We start from the raw sequence: 6,000 nt of genomic DNA, 5'->3' as shown, positions 1-6,000 counted from the left end.
TCGCTGCCGTCCACATCTAGGACAACCAGTCTACCCTCCGGGTCCGTAAATATCGTCTTTACTTGGAGATCCAGACTCTTGCGAAAAAGAACCGCCGTGCCACTACCGCCCATCCTCGGCAGACAGGGAGAAAAATAAATGTTAAACTGTCCGCCAAACATGGACTTTAGGGCCCGCGGTTCATGGAGTCTGGTCTCACTAATGGCTATGATATCCAAATTGTGTGACTTGATGTCATTTAAGAGGTACCCTTGTTTCCAAGGGGACCCTAAGCCACGCACATTCACACAACCAATCTTCACCATGATTCTATTTATACGTGTGCTTTAAAGCACAAAACAAAAGAACAGAAAGTTACTTACCGTTAGAAAGTTTTGTTTCCTCCTTGGATTTTTCACCAAGGAGGCTATTGTACAATTTCTTGCACAAATATTTCTGGAATCCCCCTACCGAGTTGGGGTAGAGGGATTTTATTGTGTTGTGTAATGCTGGTGTTACATGAATAATTTTAATGTGTTTTGGCGGTGTTGTACGTGGGTGGTTGTTGGTTTTGATATCGTTATTTGTGATGTTTGTTTTAGAGTTGATGTAATTCATCAACTCTGTGTTTGTACTGTCTATTGCTGTTAGCATTGTTTTTTTTATATTACTATTGGTGTTAGTAGTATTTTCGGGAGATGTGAATCTCCCTGCTTTGTTTGTGTTTGTATTTTGTTTTGTTTTCTTCTTACTGCGCTTCCTCTTTCCTTTCGTAGCTATTTTCCACTCCTCCCCACTCTCTTCATCGGATGATGGGAGATCTGAGGAGTCAGAAAGAGGTAACGGCAAATTTTGTGCGTCTGTGTGTGTTTCTGTGAATGTTTGTGTTGCTGTTTTTATTGATGTTGGCTCCTTGTTATTTATGTGTGGTGTATGTGATATGGGGGAGGGAGAGGCAGTCTTGGAATTTTCTTTTTCTTCTTCTGTTTTTGCAGTTTCTGTTGTCTTTTCTGTTGTGGTTATTGCTGATATTTCTGTTGTTGTTTTTTGTGTTGCTGGTGGTGTTGGTAGTAAGGTTTTTCTGTTGGGGGTATTTGGTAGTTGCTTCTGTTGTTGTTGTTGTTGTTGTTGTTGTTGTTGTTGTTGTTGTTGTTTTTGTTTAGCGGCCAGAGGGCAGTCCTTTTTCAGATGTACTTCGCTGTTGCATAGGTAACAGCGAAGTCGCCTGCCCTCTACCACCACATACAGCTTGTGGTCCTCTGCCAATCTAATGTTTGGAGGAATTTTCTGTGAAGCCTCCTCCGTGATGTGGAGAAGGATTTCCAGATTTTTCCCTCCCCAGTTCTTTTCCTCTCCGACCGTAATCTCCAAAATATTTGCCTCCTCCATTTCCAGGCACACGGCCGATATCAGCCATTGGGTGTCCACCTCCGATGGCACATTTTTTATCATAACTTTGGTCACTCTCTGTCCTAGATAACTCGGTATCATTACCAAGTCATCTGTGCGGAGAGAGAGTGTCGAAAATTGTTTAGCTAAATTTTCATCCAGAAACCTTACTTGCACCGTTCCAAATTTCCTTCTCCAGGTGACATGATTCTGATAAGGCCAAATTTTTCTAAGACAAACTTCAATTTTATCTGTGCTAACATTTTCTACACGTCTGGTTTTTGTGTTTACCAGTTTATAAATGATGCACTTTTTGTTTTTCATTTCTATAATATCTTTTGGTATGTTTATTCTGACATCATCTCCTTCTTTCGTAAGAAGGGATTTTGTGTCTTTTATTTGTTTTTGTGTGAATGTCACTATTGTTCTTTTTTCCTTTAGAGCATTTGCGAAATTTGTTTTTGTTGTGCTGGCGGACATGTTCTTCTGGATATTTTTGTTTATGTTGGTGTATGTACTGCCTGGTTCAAAGGTGGTGGTAGTGGCAGCAGAGTTTGTTGAACAGGTGATGGTGTCATTGCTGACGGCCGATAACTTTACTTCCTTGTTGTTGCTGTTGTTGTTGTTGTTGTCGTTGTTGTTGTTGTTGTTGTTGTTGTTGTTGTCGTTGTCGTTGGTGGTGGTGATGATGGCGTCAGCAGCAATGGTGCTTACGTCAGAGACATTTGTGACGGTTTTTACGCATGGTTTTGTAACCTTGGTTACAGTTTTGTTTTTGTTGTTGGTGTTGGTGGTGGTGGTGGTGGTGGTGGTGAGAGGGCTGTTAGTAGCTGTACTCACAGTCTTTGTGACGTTTACAGCAACTGCGTTCCTGTCACTGCATGAGCACGCGCTATTCTGTTCTTTTTTCTCTTCTGGCATCTGAAGCCTCGGGAAATGCTTGTCAAAAGAACAAGACAAGCGTTCCAAAATTATGTTTCTCGACATTTTTCAAATGTCAAGAAGGAAATTTTTGTATTTTGCTAGGGCCGAAACTGCCCCTGGGGGTCAATTCCTGCCCTTGAAAATACACACAAATGAAGCCTAGGTGCTTCGCAACAAAATTATTTAAAAATTCCAACAAAATGTGGACAGTAAATGGTCAAATAAACGTTTACCTTCGCAGCCGATGTGACAGCACGTCCGTGAGAAGAGATAGATAGATAGATAGATAGATAGCGGCGAGCTGGCAGAAACGTTAGCACACCGGGCGAAATGCTAAGCGGTATTTCGTCTGCCGTTACGTTCTGAGTTCAAATTCCGCCGAGGTCGACTTTGCCTTTCATCCTTTCGGGGTCGATAAATTTAGTACCAGTTACGCACTGGGGTCGATGTAATCGACTTAATCCTTTTGTCTGTCCTTGTTTGTCCCCTCTATGTTTAGCCCCTTGTGGGCAATAAAGAAATAAGATAGATAGATAGAAAGATAGATAGATAGATAGATAGATAGATAGATAGATAGATAGATAGATAGATAGATCGATTGATTGATTGATTGATTGATAGAGAGATAGATAGAGAGAGAGGGAGAGAGAGAGGGAGAGAGAAAGAGAGAGAGAGAAAGATAGAGAGAGAGAAAGAGAGAGAGAGAAAGAGAGAGAGAAAGAGAGAGAGAAATATGCACACACACTATATATATACATGTATATTCGACGGACTTCCACACAGTTTCCGTCTAGCATATTCACTTACAAAACGCTCTTCCAAGGTGTTGTGATGTGACGCAGTAGAACCTGGTACTGCCTTACAAAAACATTTAATATACTTTATAATATATACATATGGTTACAAAACGAAATAGTACGTGCTTACAGGTCATTAATATTTACATCCAGCCCCAGGAAAGCGTTTAGTATGTAAATTAGTATATCCAATAACTTAACACCGCTGTATGTGGTGGCAATATAAACAATGTATTTGGAGGCGTGAATGGGTTGGATGGGTGCTGATGAATGGGCAACAAGTCCCGAAATATGGTATATACACTCAGTACACATTTTTGCCTTCGATCTTAATGTTTGTTTACATCAGATGTTTTGATAAGAAACGTTGTAGTAAAAATCAGTGTTGGCTACAAGAAAGATCCTTAGCAAATAATTATATTCTTTCAGTATATAAACTTAGGTGTATGGGATCGAATCGCATCAATAATTCGGCGTTTAGTTTTTGGTTAAACAATTGCAGGTGGAATATTGGCTCCATATTTTGGTTCAAGGACAGTAATTTCGGTGGAAGGAGCAAATCGATTACATCGACTCCAGTACTTAACTGGTACTTATTTTATCGACCCTGAAAAGATGAAAGATGAAGTCGACCTGGGTGGAATTTGAACCCAGTACGTAAAGATGGACGAAATGCCACTCAGCATTTTGTCCGGGGTGCTAACGATTCTGCCAACTCGCTGTCTTATTGCGGGTAGGATATTGATGCAAATTTATGAAATAACAAAATTTGAAATTTATTAAGATTTTATTCGATTATAAAACAAGTATGATTCTAGTACCCATATGCTTACTTTGACCAAATCTGCGGAGGATCTGCATCTCCAAGACTTTATTTACATTATTTACATTATTTACATTTGACGGATATTTGTCCCGATCTTGTTTGTTGGTAGCACAACGTCTCGGCTGATATACTTTCCAGCCTTCTCCAGGTGTCCTAGGGAAATTTGGAAACTGGGTTCTCATTCCTAAGGGCATATGTCGTAGTGGTTAAGAGCACGGGCTACTAACCCCAAGATTCCGAGTTCGATTCCAGACAGTGATCTGAATAATAATAATAATAATAATAATAATAATAATAATAATAATAATAATAATAATAATAATAATGATAATAATAATAATAATAATAATAATAATAATAATAATAATAATAATAATAATAATAATAATAATAATAATAATAATAATAATAATACTGGGCTAAACTAAATGCGAAAGAAATAGACAGAGAAAAATCCCAGCAATGGCTGAGAAGCTCAGGACTCAAAGCAGAGACTGAAGGATTTTTAATTGCTGCACAAGACCAAAGCCTCCCCACCAGAAATTACCAAAAACACATAATGAAAAGAAATATAACAAGTAACTGTAGAATATGTGGAGATCGACAAGAAACAATAAATCATATTATCTCTGGCTGCCCAGTCCTGGCTAAGAAGGAATATATTCACAGACACGACAGAGCTGGGACCTATATACACTGGAAGCTATGCCAACATTATGGAATAGCAACAGAAAAAAAATGGTATAAACACACGCCAGAAAAGGTCACAGAAAACGAGAAAGCAACCATACTCTGGGATATGCCAATACACACAGATAGAGAAATTAAGGCAAATAGACCAGATATAGTTGTCAAAGATCATGAAGGAAAAAAATGCCTTCTAATTGATGTTTCAATACCAGCAGATGACAACGTTTCTCTAAAAGAAATGGAAAAACTTTCAAAATACAAAGACCTGGAAATAGAGATAACTCGAATGTGGAATCTAAAAACAGAAACAATTCCTATCATAGTAGGTGCCTTAGGTATAATAAAAAAATATTCAGACAAATACATAACAAAAACACCAGGACTTACAAATATATATAACATACAGAAAATTGCACTACTGGGTACTGCACACATTCTACGCAAAACACTTTCAATACAGTAAACATAAGAGCACCACAGCAAACCACAGCACATACCCAAGGCGCACAGAGCTGCGCTCGGTAGTGAAGTGAAAGCACGTTATAAAAATAAAACTACTGAATAATAATAATAATAATAATAACAATAATAATAATGACAACATCGAAAAAACCCTAGGAATGACAACCCAGGCTCGAAATTTCCCCAAGACACATTGATGAAAACTGGAGGGTATATCAGCCGAAGCGTTGCATTAACCAGGAAGATGAGGACAAATATCCGTCAAATGTAAATAATGTGCATAATTCCTCATCTCAGTCATTCACACGTGCCATCTTTGCTACATTCACCCATCTTTTCTTCAAGCATTCAGTAGACATAACTTCTCTCTCTACTCTTACCTTCCTCTTCAAGTGATACTTGAAAAAGTTGATGAGAGATTTCCCAGAGAGGAAAGTGTTTGTCTCTAGACCTTTCAGACGCGTCCACCATACACATTCTTTCGCCATAGCCACAAGTACGATGAAATTGGTTCTTCCTTCCCGTTTCAAGGAAGGAGGCGCGACAATATTCACGATAAACTTGCTTGGAAATGGATGCGTGCTGTTCAATCATATGATTATATATATCCATATATATATATATATATATATATATATATATATATATATATATATATATATATATATATATATATATAATTTCTAAGAGACACCACCACGTTGAAAATAGCCAAAGCTTGACTCTAAAACCACAATAAATGTTCATATTTATGTACTTTTCTGTGTCTCTTAGATACCCTAAATTATAATTATAATAATTATTACCTTTGATGTTTTTATTCCCATGCTGGCCACTTGATAAAATCGATATTTTAAATATTGATCTCATCCTCATTTATATAAGTATATATATATATAAGGATTTACTTTTCGTAATGAGATAAAAGACCAA

The 6,000-nt window shown here is 37.8% G+C and overlaps 1 long non-coding RNA gene across 1 annotated transcript in view; it reads right to left on the bottom strand.

Moving 5' to 3' along the window:
- Positions 1-3,866: 3,866 nt before the first annotated feature.
- The window catches only part of LOC149135358 (uncharacterized), an 81,317-nt gene continuing 79,183 nt past the window's right edge, over positions 3,867-6,000 (bottom strand). Inside the window, exon 3 of the long non-coding RNA XR_016242387.1 lies at positions 3,867-4,175. This is a non-coding gene — a long non-coding RNA (uncharacterized LOC149135358). The remainder of the gene's footprint in view (positions 4,176-6,000) is intronic.

The sequence above is a fragment of the Octopus bimaculoides genome, chromosome 6 (assembly GCF_046866305.1).
Source record: "Octopus bimaculoides isolate indiv1 chromosome 6, ASM4686630v1, whole genome shotgun sequence".
NCBI classification, from domain to species: Eukaryota; Metazoa; Mollusca; class Cephalopoda; order Octopoda; family Octopodidae; genus Octopus; species Octopus bimaculoides.
This window is presented reverse-complemented; position numbering and strand designations above follow the sequence as displayed.